The sequence below is a fragment of the Protopterus annectens genome, chromosome 6.part0, assembly GCF_019279795.1.
Source record: "Protopterus annectens isolate FY-2018-M chromosome 6.part0, PAN1.0, whole genome shotgun sequence".
Lineage (NCBI taxonomy): Eukaryota > Metazoa > Chordata > Ceratodontiformes > Protopteridae > Protopterus > Protopterus annectens.
Window position 1 is genome coordinate 1067708494 of NC_056737.1, and position 18069 is coordinate 1067726562.

Sequence of the window (18069 nt, forward strand, 5' to 3'; positions counted from 1 at the left end):
GTTGCAAATATGCTGCACATATAACAGTAACACTGAAATACGTGAAAAATTTTAACAGAAACAGTCATTGTTTTATAGAAATTAGAGAAATGCTGTTTGTGACAGCTAACACAAAATAAGGAACTAACATCTTGATAATGAAAGTATTAGAAATATTTTACAAATGCAAGGCAGAAATTAACATTCTCAGAAGGTAAATGTTTACTTAAAGGCAGTAAAGTTATTATACCCAGGGAATTCCACAAAAAGTATAGTGACTGCATGGGAAGGATATTTATCAACAATAAGAGAAAAATAAATGGTTTCCAAATAATGTACAGGTGAAAACAATAAGTGCTGTAAGTGTATTTGCCATGCCTTACAAACATACGACATAACAAAGCAGTAGCCATTCAAATGCCTCAACTCCCTACAGAGCCTTGGGCTGACCTGACTGGTAATTTGTAAAGGTCAGCATATGTAAAAGAATACGTACCTATTAGTTGTTATTGATGACTAATCAGTGACAAAACCAAACATTTCCATTTTCACATGCACTAGCTGTATCTCTTGACTAAACATTTCCTTTTTTTTTAGAATACTAGAAACAGTGATGCCAAATGATGGTCCACCTTTTAACAGGCATCGATTTAAAGAGGTCTTGAATGTCAAGGAAGCACACATACATTGTCATTCTATATAAGCTATAAGCCAAGGGGCTAGTGAAAAATTTCATGCAAAATGCTAGCACAACTGAAAGAACTCCCATGTCCAGAGGATTTACTGGAAATAATTAAATATTATGCTAACTGCTTACATAATATCCATTCATCTTGCTGGTGGAGTTCCACTAACTAGTCTGCTGTTTACGAACAGTTTCAGAAACAACATATATTGTTACTTACGTATTATCGCAACCACTTTAGAAACAACACGCAATTAACAGGCGGCTAAGCTTCCTGGCTGAAATCGCTGGTGAGTGTTCCACATTTTGGCCATTTGCTCCAACCATACTACAAGTAGTAGTGTTCTACATTTTGGAGATGGACTTTATATACCTGGAAAACTAATGGAATAATGGGTGTTTGTATTAGCATGCATTTCTGGGAGTATATAAAGTCTGTAACTCAAATGTGCGTCATTATTTAATGACTCAAATCCACAGCGATTTGCCAGAAAAACACACACTTTACGAAGAGCAGACCAAAATATGAAGTGAAAATCTGGACAGTTGACAGGTACACAACACGTGAGTGACAGCAATTATACCAGTTTAGCGGCATTTACCTCGTTGTAAAGAGCGATCCTTATTCTGAGACTGAGTATAGTCCGTTCCTCCCAAAAGGGTTTATGCACAGTCACTAAGATTTTATCAAATACCCATAATTAATATGACCCAGTATTTATTTATCAAAACTACTTGTTTAAAATATGAATAAACGGTTAACAACTCGCTGAAGCCGCTGGTGAGTGCTCCTCGTTTTGCCCATTTGCTCCAAACATATTACAAGAAGTAGTGTTCTACATTTTAGAGACAGAAGTAGAAAGTAATGACCCTGACATTCATTGTACTTAATAAAAGTAAATTAATATATCAATGCCACTAGATCTGCTCACAGTTTGAGACTGGTACTTGTGGGGGGCCTCATGCCTCACAACTATCCAGATTTTTGCAGAATGTTCAGATTTTTTGCATCATATTTTTGGTCTGAGCTTTAGATTTATACACCCATTTTCTTATCAAGATTTTCTCTTTTAACAAGCAGTTTTACACAGGCAAAAGTTTTTTAAAGTTCTGTTTCACTGTGTTTATGACTACAAATGTCGGTACTTAACGTTTTCTGTGACCTGTTAATTGGGTTTTGTACAACAGTGACTGGTTTGTAATGTGGTTACGATAATACGTAATTACCCATACTTTATACAGTCAGACACGATTAACAATGCTGAAGATATATAACAAAACTACAAGGCAAAGAACAACACAAAAATATGTTGATGCAAGAAGAAGGGCTAAAAAACATGTTTTCATAAAGGGCAGACTGCTGGTGAAAGGTGAGAAACAAGCAATCGTGGCTATTTAGGTGCTGAAGCCCTACCAGAGAAGTGAGATAATGCTACACACAGGGTGACTGTAACACCGTAAAGTGTTATTCTAGTAACTCTTACAATGTATATGATTGCTATAATTACATTTTACCAATTATTTTTGGTGATTAGGCTATGCCTGGAGGGGAAGCCTATCAGCCCAATTCATCTACCTATAAAATAAAACAGTCCATAATTAATATGGCAAATGGAGAATTTTAACTGTGATTCTGCTTTTCATACTGAACCACAAGTAACACTTCCAAAGGAAAATTATCTTCACAATTTTAATCCTATAGGGTCTCAGACAGCTGAAAAGATCTTCTCACTTAAAACAGCTACATAACAATGCTAATAATGTTTTGTTTTACAGGATATCTGAAAAAAATGGACAAGCACAGCTGACATTTAGAAATATGGTTCTTTTAAAAAGTTAAGTTTTCTTTGCAGGGGTGTGATATGCTATGGAGCTTTGCAATAAATTATTTCTAGTTCTAACAGTATAATGTGTGTCTAAGTATGTATTGTCTGCATATATTAAGTGTTTTACAGAAATGTATACTTAAATGTTGTCAGTAATACTATTATCAAGAATTTAATGCAATTTAAACTAAGCTTAGCTTTTTTTCTGAAAATGACATAGACATAAAAGCAGCAAGCTACACTCTATTTATTCTCATATTAGTAAATTAATTCATTTACATATCAAATGCATGAACGTCAGTCTCCATAAAACAGCAAAATATTTCAAACAGTTTATACAGATTTTACAAGTAATAATAATGAAATTATAAATAAAATAATGAAACATTGCAGAAAGTCAGTACATAACAAAGTTATGTGCATTAAAAACACTGTTTATATATCAAGGAGCTTACAAATTACTACTACAACTTCTTGAGTCCCGGCTGCCTGTAGATCAGTCCTGTAGCTAGGAACTTGCAAGGATTGCTACTCATGCTCGAACTGTAATATGTGCTCAGGCGAAGTGTAGCAACTATGCAGGGACAGTGGAGTTCCCAGCTTCCACTCAAACACATATTTGAGTTTGAGTAAGGTAATTGCAGCAGCCTTGGGGATAGCATGTAAATTTATATTAGGGTTAGGCAGTTTCCAGGAGAGGAATTTAAATTTAGGAAGTGGGAGAGGAGTTTAGGGTTAGGAAGTGATCTGGGAATGTAGGCTCACTGAGTAACTGGAGAATTCATATTTAAGGATCAGGAAGGGAGTTTAAGTTTTGAGAGTGATCAAAGTATTTAGGGTTAAGAAATGGGAGGAGAGTTTAGAGGTAGGGAGCAGGACAAAAATTTAGCTTTAGGAATGGGAGATTAGGGTTATGAAGTACAAGGAGAATTTAGGTTTAAGGAATGGGAAAGGAGTTTCCAGTTAAGGAGTGATCAGGGAATTTTGATTTAGGGTGCAAAAGGAGATATATGGTTAGGGATCAGGTGGGACTTTAAGGGGTACAGTTAAAGTTTGAAGAGGACTATGTGGTTTACTGTAATGAGAGAGCTATAATTCACTAGAATCAGGCTAGTCAGTGAGCAAGTGAGCCATGAGCTAATAGCATGCGATCACTTGCAGTTTAGGATGACAAGCCCTGCAGCCTTCATCCAGAGCTACAGCCATCATGATGTTTTGTAATCCAACTTCCTTACTTACCTGGTCATAAATCAGTCAGAATTTCTACTCAAGTTTAGCAGGAAGCCTACTGATGTGTTTATCCCAAACACCTCTCAACATGTAATATAAACACAAACATTAAAAAAAGAAACAGACTGCAAGCTCATTCAGTCTCCTTACTTCCTCTCTTCTACAAATGCCACACTGCAGAGAGAATGGATGCTTCTTGTTATCACAACAGTTCTTATGTTTGTGCCACAGTCATTCCGGAATGCTTTAAAATGAAAGTAAATAAACAAAAACATGATGGCTGGATCCACTGAATACAAAAAATATATTAAACTTCATTCTACAATAAATATCTGCCTAGATATCATCCCACACTTGAGCTTTATCAGGGCTGCTCAGCTGAGCTGTTTTATGTGCTGTTTTACTGGAATGGATGACTTCCAAGTTTGATACAATGTAACAAACTGTATCTTTCACAGTACTCTAATGTTCAGTGGAATGTTATCCTCATATTCTTTGCTGGGAATATGTTATGTGTGTCCACTGGTCCTGTAAAGAACTGTTTCCCCATATTAATGCTTATCCTGCACCCCATTGATGACATGGTTTGTCATGCTGCCTTCAAACATCTCCATTTTCTGTTTAAGTTGTAGTATTTGTGAACATCCTATGAAAATATTTGTTTATATTTGAAAATTAATAAAGTTGTTTAAAAAACAATCTCCATTTTCTGGAAAATTTGCCAACCTGTACTCTAGATTTGGAGATATCAGGTGATAGCTATCATCTCAAGTTTTCTCTTTACTAACTCCTCTTAAATAAACAGGCAGTTCAGGGCAACCAAAGCAACTTTGAAATGGTAAACATCTACAAGAAGTGAATTGCAGGAAAACAACTGTTCAAATACTCTTGGAATCTACAAGGCATATCATTGCTGGAACCTGTGTCTAACAGAGCTCTTTTCAAACTATCTAGAAATATACAGAGCTAAGTATATTTTTTTGGTTCTTCAGAATTGTGTACTGTAAATTGTTGCTGGACTAATTTTATTCAGAGTTGTGCACTGTTATTTTTGATTCACTTTATAGTTTTTCAGATCTCTGCTGAAAGTGTTTAAATTTGGTGGCTTTTGCAGTTGCCCACCCCACTGTAGATTTGATCTGGGACACTCCCCCCAGTCCCATCTCTTTACCACATTCTCCCTAATACACTCCTTCTGCACTTGTTTTTAGTCATTTTTAATTTAACTGCATTTTTTAACACTGTATTTGGTCTAATATTGCTACATACTCAAGTGTGCTAGCTTGCACTGCATTTGAATTGTTTTTACTGCTGTTTTAGCTACTTTTCTGTAAAAAAAAAAAAAACACTGTAAGTCTGTTTCCTACCTTTCCTGTAACTAGTGTAGTCCAGATACAGATTTGCTGTATTCAGGACTGTATGTAAGCTTCTGAGCCCCCGCCCCCCAAGCCTTTCTGTGTTGTAGGGATAGCCTTGTAGCTTGTCAGTTGCAGTGGTAAGCACTAGGTAACCTGTCTGCCACATAAGGAGTGGTTCTGGCCCAGAAATTGTAGTTACTGGCCATCTGGGCAACCTTTTCCATCTCTCTCAACTTTCTGATTTGAAAGCCCACACTTGTTTCTTTCCTGTAACTAGTCTATTGCAGATACAGATTCTTAGTTTTAACACTTGAATTTGCGGCGATATTGTAGTTGAGGGCCTCATCAGCTCCTTTCGCGCAGAAGCGGGCATGTTGCAAATTTAGTGACAACCCGGTCTGCATATTACTTGGGGTTTTCGACAAACTGGCAATAGATTCTATATATATATATATATATATATATATATATATATATATATATATATATATTTTAACATTTTAGGTCGATTAAAACTTGCCGTTATACACAATAGGTGCGTATCAAATTTCAGTCATGCTGCAACACCCTGTAATACTTAAAGACTTAACCCCACAACTGAGTGAAAGAAAGAAGAAGCGGTTACACTTCCATTATGATTGCGTGCTGTACTGACAGCACATAACCATTCAAAGTGTCATTATAAGATTTTGGTGACTGTTTGACTATTAAAAGCACTGTGACAACAGAAACACTTTAGTTTAAATAAGAAACTATTACACGTTGTATCAAATCCATAATTTCAGCAGTTGGCAGTCCTCTTAAGAAACTGAAGTACCCCAAGGTCGAGAAAGTGTTTTTTTTAATTTGTTGTTTAAATGTCGGTTCACGCCATACCGGCAATTTACTTTCAGTTTACTGTTATATTTACTATCCTATTACAATGTCAAGTGCACTTTTTTTTCCTTCGGTTGTACATTATTGGGAGGGGAATGCATATTCATGAATGACATATCACGGGGGTGGGTTTTGGGCGTGGCTTGCTACTGCACATCTGGTGAGGCCCTCAACTACAGTATTGCCGAATTTGCTTATTTGTGCTCAGCACTTGTTCAGAACTTGTTGTAAGCACTAAATAAGCTACTAATTACTATAGCACTCAATCTTACTCATTACCTAGAGGAAAACAGTTTTTGCACTTACTTTCTTAGAGAAAAACAGCTCTTATACTCACTTTCCTCACTTATCTAGAGGAAAATAGTTTTTTATTCAGGCATGTTCAAGGGTCATATCCCAGTGTTCTTTCCTGTCTATCTGATGAATCTGGGCATCTTGGGGCAATGTAGAAATTGCCTCATGTACACAGACAACCCTCTCCTCCTACCACCCAACACTACAAACTGTGAGAGATGCACTTATCTAGCCAAACTGGAGGTAAAGCTCTCTCCAACCAAGACTGAACTTGACATTCAAGAGGAGGAGGTAAACACTTGCACCACACCACACTTATCACATAGTCTCACTAAATCTACACCACCAAAATCCACACATAGAAACACAAAAACATTCACGGAGGCGGTCAATAATAATCTGCCCAAGCAACAGAGACCTTCAAAGCAGAAACGCAAGCAACTTCCACCCCCAACACAACCCAAATGACACATAGCACACAGACTCAGTGTGCCACTCAACTACAGCCAATAAGGCAAAACAACGTATCCAACACACTAGTCATAGGTGACTCTATAGTCAGGCACAATGATGTCCCACTCACCAGGCTAAACAAGGAGAAGGTTACTGTCAGCTGCCTGTCGGGTGCCAGGATTTGCCACACAACACACGCACTCAGGTCACTCCACAACAAGTACAAGTATGACTCGGTCATTGTCCATGTTGGTGTGAACGACCTGAAATGTACCTTCCTGGACTACATGAAAAGAGACATGGAAGAGCTCTCCAATCTTGTAGCCCAGGCAGGTATGACCCTAGCCCTGAGTAGCATTCTGCCATTGCCCAGAATGATACCGCAGTACATGGACAAAATGATTGACTTCAACAATTGGATAAGCTTCTGGTGTCATTCTAAGAGGATCCAGTATCTGTCTGCTTGGGATGGCATGGTCGACAGACCACGATGCTTTGTCAGAGATGGCCTGCACCTGTCACCCCTGGGATTCCGGATACTGGCTAAGGCTTTTGCCGCCCCTATAGTGCCTTTTATAGGCAAGGTTCAAATGACAAATTCACCAACGTAACAGGAACAGGCAAGCAAAAACTGAGGGTAATGCTACACAATGCTAGAAGTCTAAATCTCAAAATGCACTCACTCAAGGCACTCCTTAAAATGGAGAACATCAATATCGGTGCAGTGACTGAGACCTGGTTCAAGGCTCCAGAGAGCACCCCTGCACTACCAGGCTATAACTCATACCACACTTTTCGGCCATGTAACCTGGACCGGAACACCAAAGGTGGAGTTGTGTCCATATTCATTAAGGATATCCACACCTCCAGGCTAGTTGTTCAGCATAATGCATCCGAGGTTATCCAGGTGCAATTAACTCTGGGCAAAACTGCAATCCAAATTGTAGCTTTCTACAGATCCCCCACCATGTCCCAGAATTCCCACTCCTCTTTCTTGATGTACTGGAAAATATTAGGGTTCAACCAAACACCTTAATAATGGGCGATTTCAACTATCCCACCATTAATTGGGAAAACTACTCATGTACCAACTCCTTCACACAACACTTTCTGGAATTCATAAACTCTAATGCCCTGGATCAACTTATCCACACCCCCACCACGGGCAACAATATCCTAGACCTAGTCATTACTAACATGAGTGACCGGTGTTCCACACCTGAAGTCAACTTCTCATTGGTCCGATCCGACCATAAGCTAATCACCCTTGATATCCACATCCCGCCCGGGGCTGCCCCCACCCCCAGTAAGAAAACCACGGTAAAAAATTTCTCCAAAGCCAACTTTATGCTTCTTAAGACAGAAGTGGTGAACTTCATGACACCCATGCAGATGGACAATACAGTTATGACTGCTGAATCCTACACAAATGCACTCTATGAGCACTTACACGAGTGCATGGATCGTGCCATCCCAAACAGAACCAAGACGCTATCCTCCAAAAAAAGGAAGCCAATCTGGTGGTCCTCTGCCATAAACAAACTGTACAACAGAAGGAAGAAATTGTTGCAAAACAGAGTAAAATCCCATGAGTGGAAGAGCTCCCTGGTCAGCCTCAGTAAGAAGCTGAGATCCCTTATAAGATCCTCCAAAGCTAGCTACGAAAACAAAATCACCACTGATTCTAAGGACAACCACAAAGCATTCTATAGCTATGTCAAGAATCTCAATGGCAACACCCAGGTCTGCTCTGAGTTACAGCACAACGGCATGAAAATTACAGAACCAACTGATATTGCCAACACTCTGGCAGATAGGTTCAGTGCTAACTTTAGCCCCCCACACACACACACACACTCTAAAGGGCCCATATCTATACAGGAAGAATGCAGAGTCCCTGTAATCACAACTACGCAGGTAAAACCTGCACTCTCTGAAGCCAAAAACACAGCATCCATGGGACCGGAAAACATCCCAGGCTGCATTTTACACAAACTTCAGAATGAACTGGCTCCCCACCTAAGCACCATGTTCAATCATAGCCTCACATCAGACTTTGTGCCCACAGAATGGCATACAGCAACAGTCATCCCACTCCACAAAGGGGGAGCCACCACTGATCTCGGGAACTATTGCCCTATTAGCCTGACGAGCCTGGTCTGCAAGACCATGGAACATATCATCATGGAACTCATAAACAAAGACATTGGTAAACTCCAAACTCTGGATCCCACCCAGTTCGGGTTCGTGAAAAGCAGATCATGCCTCCTGAACCTGTTCGACTTCTTTGAGGCAGTCACCAAAGCCGTAGATGAGGGTAAGGTGGTTCACACAGCCTATCTTGACCTCGTCAAGGCTTTCAACACCATCACCCATTCTGGAATTATAGCTAAACTCACTAAACTAGGTACAAATCCCTACGTCAGAAGATGGGTTGCCAACTGGCTCACTGACAGAACCCACACTGTAAAAGTTGCACACTCCAAATCTGACCTCAAACCAGTGACAAGTGGAGTACCACAGGGTTCAGTCCTGGGACCTCTACTGTTTGGTATCTACTTCTCTGAAGTAAAGGCTAACACAGAAGGCCACTGGCTAACAAAGTTTGCAGATGACTGCAAACTAGGAGCCATAGTTGAGTCCCCAAATGATGTGGAAATCCTACAGAAGGGCCTCGCTGAGACAGATGCCTGGTGTAAGAGCCATGGCTTCAAGCTCAATGCCAAAAACTGCACTGTCATCCCCTTTGGTAAAAACTCTGTACCCATGAAATACTACATAGACAGCAGTCTACTTAACACCGAACGTGTGATAAGAAACCTTGGGACCCAGGTGGACAGTAGTCTGTCCTTTGATAGTCACATCGCCACAGTAGTCAGGAAGTCCTTGTACGTGGCACACCTCATCATAAAAAGGGTTCTCATCCAGGAAAAAAGAGGTCATTGTTCCCCTCTACTCGACACTCATTAGACCCATTATACAGTACAACGCCCCTTTTGGAATGTACCTCACAAGACATCTGCAGCAGCTGGAAAGGCCACAGAAGTACCTCACAAAGAGGATTACTGGCCTCAAACAGATGCCCCACACTGACCGTCTCAAAAAACTCTAGATTTACTCTGTAGCACATCGCCTACTCCGAGGTGATCTCTGCCTAACATATAAAGCTATGTCAAACCCAGAGCTGTTGGACATGCTACACCTAAAGAAATCCCAATCCCTCCAAGCTACATGCTCTAGGGACCCAAACCTTGTCACCACAATAAACAAGACATGCTGGAGGGATAGATTCCTGTCCCAGAGACTTCAAATACTCTGGAACAGGCTACTCATCTATGTCAAGCAAAGTTCTTCATTAGCACTCTTCAAGAAAAATCTTGATGAGTGGATGGGAAATAGGAAATACACCCCGGGGATCATTTCTGTACCTCTGCTCGACAGTGGCACAGGAAAATAACTTTCTTGGGTGGTGTAAGCCAGGGAACCTTGTTGGCTAGGCTTACGTAGACCCTCGGGCCGATAGCCTAGTACCTACTTATGAACCTATGAAGGAATTGGACACACAGATTACTGGAGGGGAGGAGGAGTTTAATGGGGCTAAGTGACCAAGCAGAAGGAATGAATGAGTTCTCCATCCATCCATTATCAATACCTGTTCTACAAAATTCTGAATCACAAGTAGCAGAGCTTGTGCTTACAAAAAATGATCTTTAGTCAGATGCCAGCCCAGCAAAGAGCACAGGCATGGATGCACGTATACACACACACACACACACACACACACACACACACACACACACACACACACACACACACACACACTGCACAGACCTGAGGAAAATATTTAAGGAATGTCAATTTACCTACCTGCATGTTTTGCCATCTGGGACAAAATGTGCTTACCTCATGTGAACATAGGAAAGGCAAGAAAAACTACACAGAAAGGCACCACAGCTGTGAATTCACCTCAATATTTACAGAGATATAGCAGTAGAGGCTACCGGTGTTAGAAAGCAGATGAATATTGATGGGAACAAATGGACAGATGGGAAACTAAAGACGATCAAATGATTTTGGTAACAGAAGGCACTCTTGTCTTCCATGATTGCAGAAACAGGACAGGTGTTTTTAGTGGACCATTACATAAATAACTCAGCCTCTCTTTCATAAGCTGAAGAGGTGTCAAAAAACTAGAGAATGGTGGTTTTCGTTTACAACGATGTATCTAGGAATGAGCCTGCTTGCTACAGTGCTTCAACAACAGGGAAAGTTACAGAAAAAACAAATTAGTGTCTCAGGCTCTAGAAGTCATACATCACAGACATTTCCAGCTTAATCCAATTCTATCAAATCATCACCATTAAGATAAACAGTTCACACGGGCTCAGAAGGCATCCCTAGGTACTTGTGGGACAATCTGTCAGAAAATAATGCACTGAATTTTAGCGGTGGTCTCCGTGTATGCACTAATGTTTTAGTACAAGGTACACTTAGCACTAATGAACAACAAATGGTGACAACAGCAGTTCATGTGTGTAAGAGCCAACTTTACTAGGAAATCAGATGAAGTTAGCAAGAAAAAAAAATGTTATATATATATATATATATATATATATAAGCGCTACAGAATCCTAAAAACCCAAAATCCTGAAAGTTCAAAATACTGAAAACTCAAAATCCTGAAAACACGCAGGATGCCAACACTCACTATATTCCAGCACAAGTACATTCAGAAACATATTACCCTTCAACTATATATGCAGGTGGGGCAAGCCCCCCTGCACCCCCCACACCCCCTGCTACTTAAATATATCAACTTCGAGATTGCACTTCACTACACTAAGTGCAGTCTTGGAGTTGATATATTTAAGTAGCAGGGGGTGAGGGGGGCTTGCCCCCTGCTTATACTTGGAGAACAGTAATATAGTTTGTGTTTTACTTGGTTCTGTATGTACTTGTGATGGAATATAGTGAGTGTTGGTATCCTGTGTGTTTTCAAAATTTTGAGTTTTCAGTATTTTGAACTTTCATGATTCTGTAGCGCTCCTATATATATATATATATATATATATATATATATATATATATATATATACATATATACATACACACACACACACACACATTGTGGAGCAACTCGAAATAATAAAATCTTGCTCTAATTAACATCACAAACAATGTGATTGTGTGAGTAAAAATGTCAAAAAAGGGCAAAAGTGACTGTATACCAAAACAACTTACACAATGTGATTTCTGTGGCCCAAGTAATTCACTTTAATAAGTACAGAGCAAAAAGTTTCAAATAACAGTGGATACAAATTTTACAAAGTAATAATAATAATGAAATTACAAATAAAATGCTGAAACATTGTAGAAAGTCAATTTACAGCAGTTATGTGCATTAAAAACACTGTTTATATATCAAGGAACTTACTAATTAATAATGTACAGTGAACTCGCACATAATAACTAGCGAGAGAGAAGAGCAGCAATTAAGCAACTTTCAAAGTAGCGCGCACAATCACGTTGACAGTAATACACAAGTAAAGCATTAAAATGGGAACACGATAAAAATAAATGTTAAAAAGAGAGAAAAGAAAACTAAGACTACAGCAAACAACGCAAACAAGACAAAGCCGTTTTCATATTAGCGAAGATTCATATTAATGTATATAAATTAGTAGTATTTTAAGTGTAATGTGCCCTTTTAAAGAAGGCAAATAGTGATTAAATTAAAATAGATTGCATCAGATGCATAAAGACAGACACATTTTTCATACAATGGAATTATTTAAGTGGCCTGTGACTAAGTAAAAAAAAAATGAAGCAAGAAATGTTTCAAAGTAAGAACAAACAGACAAATGCGGGCTGGATTCTAAAGTAATGTACTCTCTGGGCAAGGCACCGACTTGTCTTGAACCTCTGATATGAAGAGTCAAGGCAATATGCGAAGAAGATGGAAAGCTTACAAACAAAGCAGCATGCAAGACTTCTTGGCATGGAAATGTCACTACTACAGAAAGGGAATAAAAAAAAATGAATGCTCTATGCATGGAGAAAGCATAATTATACAACGACCCCCCCCCCATTAATATTCCAAAACGTGCATGCTGATTGGTCAGCGTGCATGTTGTAAATCAGAGTTATAGTAATGGAAAAAGGTCCGGTCGCCCAGAATTTTTCCATTAGTATAACTCTTTTTTTACAGCAATGGAGAACGCAAGAGCTCTGTTGCTTTTTACACACTGTCTTGCTATGTTAAATGAGTTGCTTTTTTTAAAGGTGTCTCGGTATGTTAAACTCCTTTAACATAGCGAGACAGTTTGTAAAAAGCAACGGAGATCTTGCTTTCTCCGTTGCTTTTGCCCACAGCTCGGATGTACTGCGTAAGCATACGCATGCGCAGTACATCAGAACTGCCGCAGAATTCCAGACAGCTGCAGAAGGGCAGTAAGGAGGCATTATACAATGCTATTATTTAAGTAAAGTAATTATTTTTTTTCTTAAATAATGTCATTGTATAATAGCAATAACCCACTTCTGGGTGTGGGTAATGCTGGATTTACCCACGGTTGACTTTGTTTGGCCACTCGGGCTTCTCCCTCGTGACCAAACCATACCAACTGTGGGCTGTTATGCAGCACATGCTATACAAGCATGCATGTTCAAGTAAGTAACAACAATCATCTTTTTATGTTTAGCTGGCACTGAATAACACTATTACTGCCTCCAAGTACATATGTATGCATAAAGGAAACTTGGACATGACCGCAGCAAATACTGTTATTATCATCACCCCCTTTTTTCCCATTTTCTAAATGGGATTAGCAGATTTATGTAGACAGAAACCCTGCTTTCAACCAACATGCATCTAAGTTGGTAAGAAAATCATTCAATTTCACTCAGCTTATAAGTAAGGCACGGCATCTAGCTCCAGGGATGTCATCATACCACGGTCATCAGCCCTCATCAGACCCATCATTTAGTTCACAGGGTCATAGATTAGAACTAGGATAACTGCCCTTGAGGGCCACTTTAGCCTAGCCAATTACCCTATGTCAGAATCAAACCGTGCACCTTGTGTCTGTAAGGTAAACACCTTAACCATTATGCCAACCTCTTACCCTCAAAGTACAATGCCTCTTCTGGTATGTACCTGACCAGGCACATGCAACAAATGGAACATCCTCAGAGATTCCTCACAAAACAAACACAGAGCATAAATACAATGTCCTATGCAGATCCCCTCAAAGCCTTGTCTCTATGCTCTGTTTCCTACAGACTGCTGGGAAGACAATTTATACTTGCCATACAAGGCATTCTTGGATCCTGCTCTGATAGACCTTTGGCATATCCACAAAATGAACAGCACCAAAATTACTAGATCTAAGGATTTCAACTTTGCTTACAACTTAAGTAGGACATTTTGGAGGGACCGGTATGCATCTCAGAGAATCACCATTCTCGAATATCCTCTCCAAACACGTGAAGCAGAGCCCTTCCCTAACCTTATTCGAGCACAATTTGGACCAGTGGATGGGAAATCAAACATGTACCCCTGGTCTGATATCTATGTCCCTGATGGACAAAGGCAGACATTAAATCATGCCCCAACTAGCATACATCTCTTAAAATAATCTCTGAGGCACAGTAACTTGTGGGACACATCTGGGTTGTATGGCTAGGTTTATAAAGCCACAGTAGTTGTTAGCCTAGGCACACACCTATGAACCTATTAATTTTTCAATCCATTAATCAAATTAATTTAATGTTTTGTTGTCCAGGCTGTCCTACTGACTCTAAGGCTCATCTTCCCTGGAGTTTCAGGAAGAAATGCTCCATTGAGCAGCAATTCAAGGCCAGCAGGTATTACTGTTTTGATTCATAGAGCTGAGTACATTTAATTCATACAGTGCTGCTTTCAATAAGACCTCTGACATCCTGCAGTTCTGCTAGATTTATTATTTTAACATTTATGAAGTGGTGCTTCTTAAACAGGTTTCACTAAATGAGCTGGGAGACTCTGCTTCATTCAGTAGTTTGTGGAGTATCCTATTCATTCTAGCATCCCAGTACACTACAACAAAACTTGGTAATGGAAAAATGAGTATTGGTGGGATTAGTAGGATTCAGTATGGAAGAGAAGTGCAGGCAGGTCCTTGTATAAAATGAAAACTTCAAAAAAATAAGTTCACTTTTATTTGCAAACTTTAAAGTTCTATGGAGCAGAAAAAGCAGTTAATGCTCTATAACATATGTAAGATTAAGCAGGTCAGGCAGCTTAAGGAGGAGGTGACAGAAAGAAATTACTTTATAGGTAATTACTAGGCTAATGGCTCAAGAGCCTTTACAACCATAGCCATTACTACCCAGATTTTTGATACCTAAGGGTTACAGGATGGCTAATGGCTCAAGAGCCTTTAATAAGCATATCTATTATTACCCAGATTTTTGATACCTAAGGGTTAGTGGATGGCTATCTCTTTGAGTATTTTATAGACTGCTCCTGTCCATAAGGAACACAGGTGCCACCCCAGGAGTGAAATTACGATTCTCCATCCATTGATCCAAACTGCATTAGAAGAGGGTCAGGGAGGGACTCTGGTAGCCTATTTCCAGGGAAGGGGTAATCCCTGAGATGCACATATGTTTTGTCCATGTCACAGGCCAAGTTTAATTTCTTGGATCGAATAACATTCATGTTGTTTGATTTCAGAATGTATAACAGTTCCATCAGACTGGATTTGAGAATGCCTTGTAGGTTAGGCATGTATCACCCCTTAACGGTCAGTAGGCAACACAGTAAAGGGATACGGCTTTTAGGCAATCCACACAGGACATGTTATTTACACCTATACTTGTTTTGTAAGGAATCTTTGAGACTGCTCCAACTGTTGCAAGTGCTTGGTCAGGTACATTTCGAAAGGTGCACTGTACTCAGTTACTGGTCTTATGAGGACTGAGTTTAGTGGGACTATAACCTCCTTGGATCTGGATGCCATGCCCTTACTTATAAGCTGTGCTACATAAAAGGACTTTCTCAGCACCATGGACACATGGTCGTCAAAGTTCAGGTTAGTCTCTGTGTATCTAGATCTCTCAACACTGCATCCACTCTTAGGGGTGCACTATTAATGTTGCAATCTGCAGGGGTATTAGACTTCCAAAAGGGTAAAATTATGCATTTGTCTGCCAGTTAATAAAAGTGCAGAATATATCAAGTTACTGCAATACTGTATCACTTAAGTATAAGAAAGAAACACTCTGTAAGTTAGTAGCAACTGTGTGAAAGTCAAAGTTTAAATAGAAAGATACTTTAAAACTAAAACAAAATCTTGTAAACTAGCATAACAGAGGTGACACACCCATGAAACTGATCCTGTAGTCACAGATCTGTGAATCTATGTTGACAATGAGCTGTTCTTTGATCAATAGGCTTCCACTATTGTAGATAAGTCCTTTTCACAGCACAGCTTATATCTAAATGTACTGCATCCATGTCCAGGGAATTAATAATTCCACTGTACTTCGCTCTCATCAGGCCAGTCTTTTAATATAATGCCCCATTCAGTATGGACCTGTCTAAACTTGTCACATCTGCAGTAACCACAATACTTTCTCACTAAAAAAAAAAATCAGGATTGTAAATCACTAAGACCATGCAGACCGTCTCAAAGCGTTGACCCTCTACTTATTCTCATACAAGTTACTAAGAGGTGACCTCTGCCTCGCATGTAGAGCCTCAACAGACCTTATCTTGTCAGTTCTACTACACATTCTCAAGTCTAATGGTAGTGTGAACACCCGCTCAAGGGGTCTCAATCTCTTTTGCAACATAAATAGAACACGTTGGAGAAATCGACATACACCACAGAAAATACCTCTTCTATGGAACCACTTTCCACTCCACATAAAGCAAAGCACTTCTCTCACTTTGTTCAACCATAATTTAGGCAAATGGGTGGTAAACTGCAAATCCATCCCTGCTTTCGCATCTACGTCACTCATGGATAGTGGCAGCAAGTAAATTGTGCCAATATTTTCTTGTTCTGGGCATGTAAGGCTAGGCTTCTTAAGATCTTTGTAAATCAATAACTTAGTAAGAACCTATGAAACTACTGAAATAAAAATACTAAATAAAATACGTACATAATAAGCTAAAAACATACTTTTTGCAGGGTCTCTTCTCACCCCTACATCTCTATTTAGTTTAACTTCATGACTGCACAACTTTAAAATAAGGGCAAGCTGTTAGGAAGCAAAAAAGTTTACTGTCCTTGTACCAAGTTTGCAGTACTCTGCCGCTAAAAAATACAGAACTCTGACATAAAAAAGTATACTTTCTAACACAAACCATGTAAAAGCAACACATAATATTCCAAATTAAACACTAAACAAAAATAGCACTAAACCAAAAGTGAGACAAAACTTCAGAATTTAACATTTAAACAATACTTCAATCAAACTCAATTAAACAGGACCTTGGCAATCCTGTTTTACAAGCAAGGAATTCATTTAAACTTCTCACGATCAGACTAAGTTCTTCTAATAAATGAAGGTTTACATGCACAAATAATGAAATCAAAACTCATATAATACAAAACTATGTTATCCAGTAAACTAAGGAAGACTCTCAAACTAACTGATCTTACACTAAATGAGATATTAGAGTATGGCAAGCTACTGAAATACCTGAAGAAGAAGCCAAAGGAAGTGAAATCAAATCTAAGTAAAATAAAAAAAAAAAATCTAAGTAAAATAAAATGCACTGTGGCAGACTATACAGCAGCCAAAAAATAAAGATGATAGGCTAAAAATGTCTGTTTGTATAGGTCAAGGGGAATTTTCATCATAAAAATACAAGTCTAGCTGGAGAAAGCATTACCAAACTTGAATCAAGTTGAACAATTTTGCCGAATAGTAATCAAATTCACAAAGCAGTTAAGACGCATCAGAAAACCACTAAATATCAAACATACTTTCCAATAACGCCAGAAAATTAATAATTCACCAGTGATCAGGAACTGAAAGACCCATCAATGAATGACAGTACCACAGATAATTACATCTACACTATCAGCAGTCATTCAAGAAGGCCCTACCTGAAATGGCTGTTTACAAACAGGACACGTCGGCCTCTAAAAAAGAAGCTAGTCTGAAGAGCTACATTCAGCATTTTAAATCAATCATTTTTTCTCTAGCCATAGTCCTTAACAATTTTGTATTATTATTACACCCTTAGCCTGACAAGCACCAAACATCCTTTGGCACTCAAAGGAATATTCAAAAGTACAGGCATTGGTAAGAATATCAAAATCACAGCAAAATCCTTTGTAGTATAGAGGAAAGAGATGTACATCCTGAGTGT

The 18069-nt window shown here is 39.0% G+C and overlaps 1 protein-coding gene across 1 annotated transcript in view; it reads right to left on the bottom strand.

Annotated features, from left to right (window-relative positions):
- FOXN3 (forkhead box N3) overlaps window positions 1-18069 on the bottom strand; it is a 1826558-nt gene that overhangs the window by 1033042 nt on the left and 775447 nt on the right. The gene's annotated exons all lie outside the window — the stretch shown is intronic.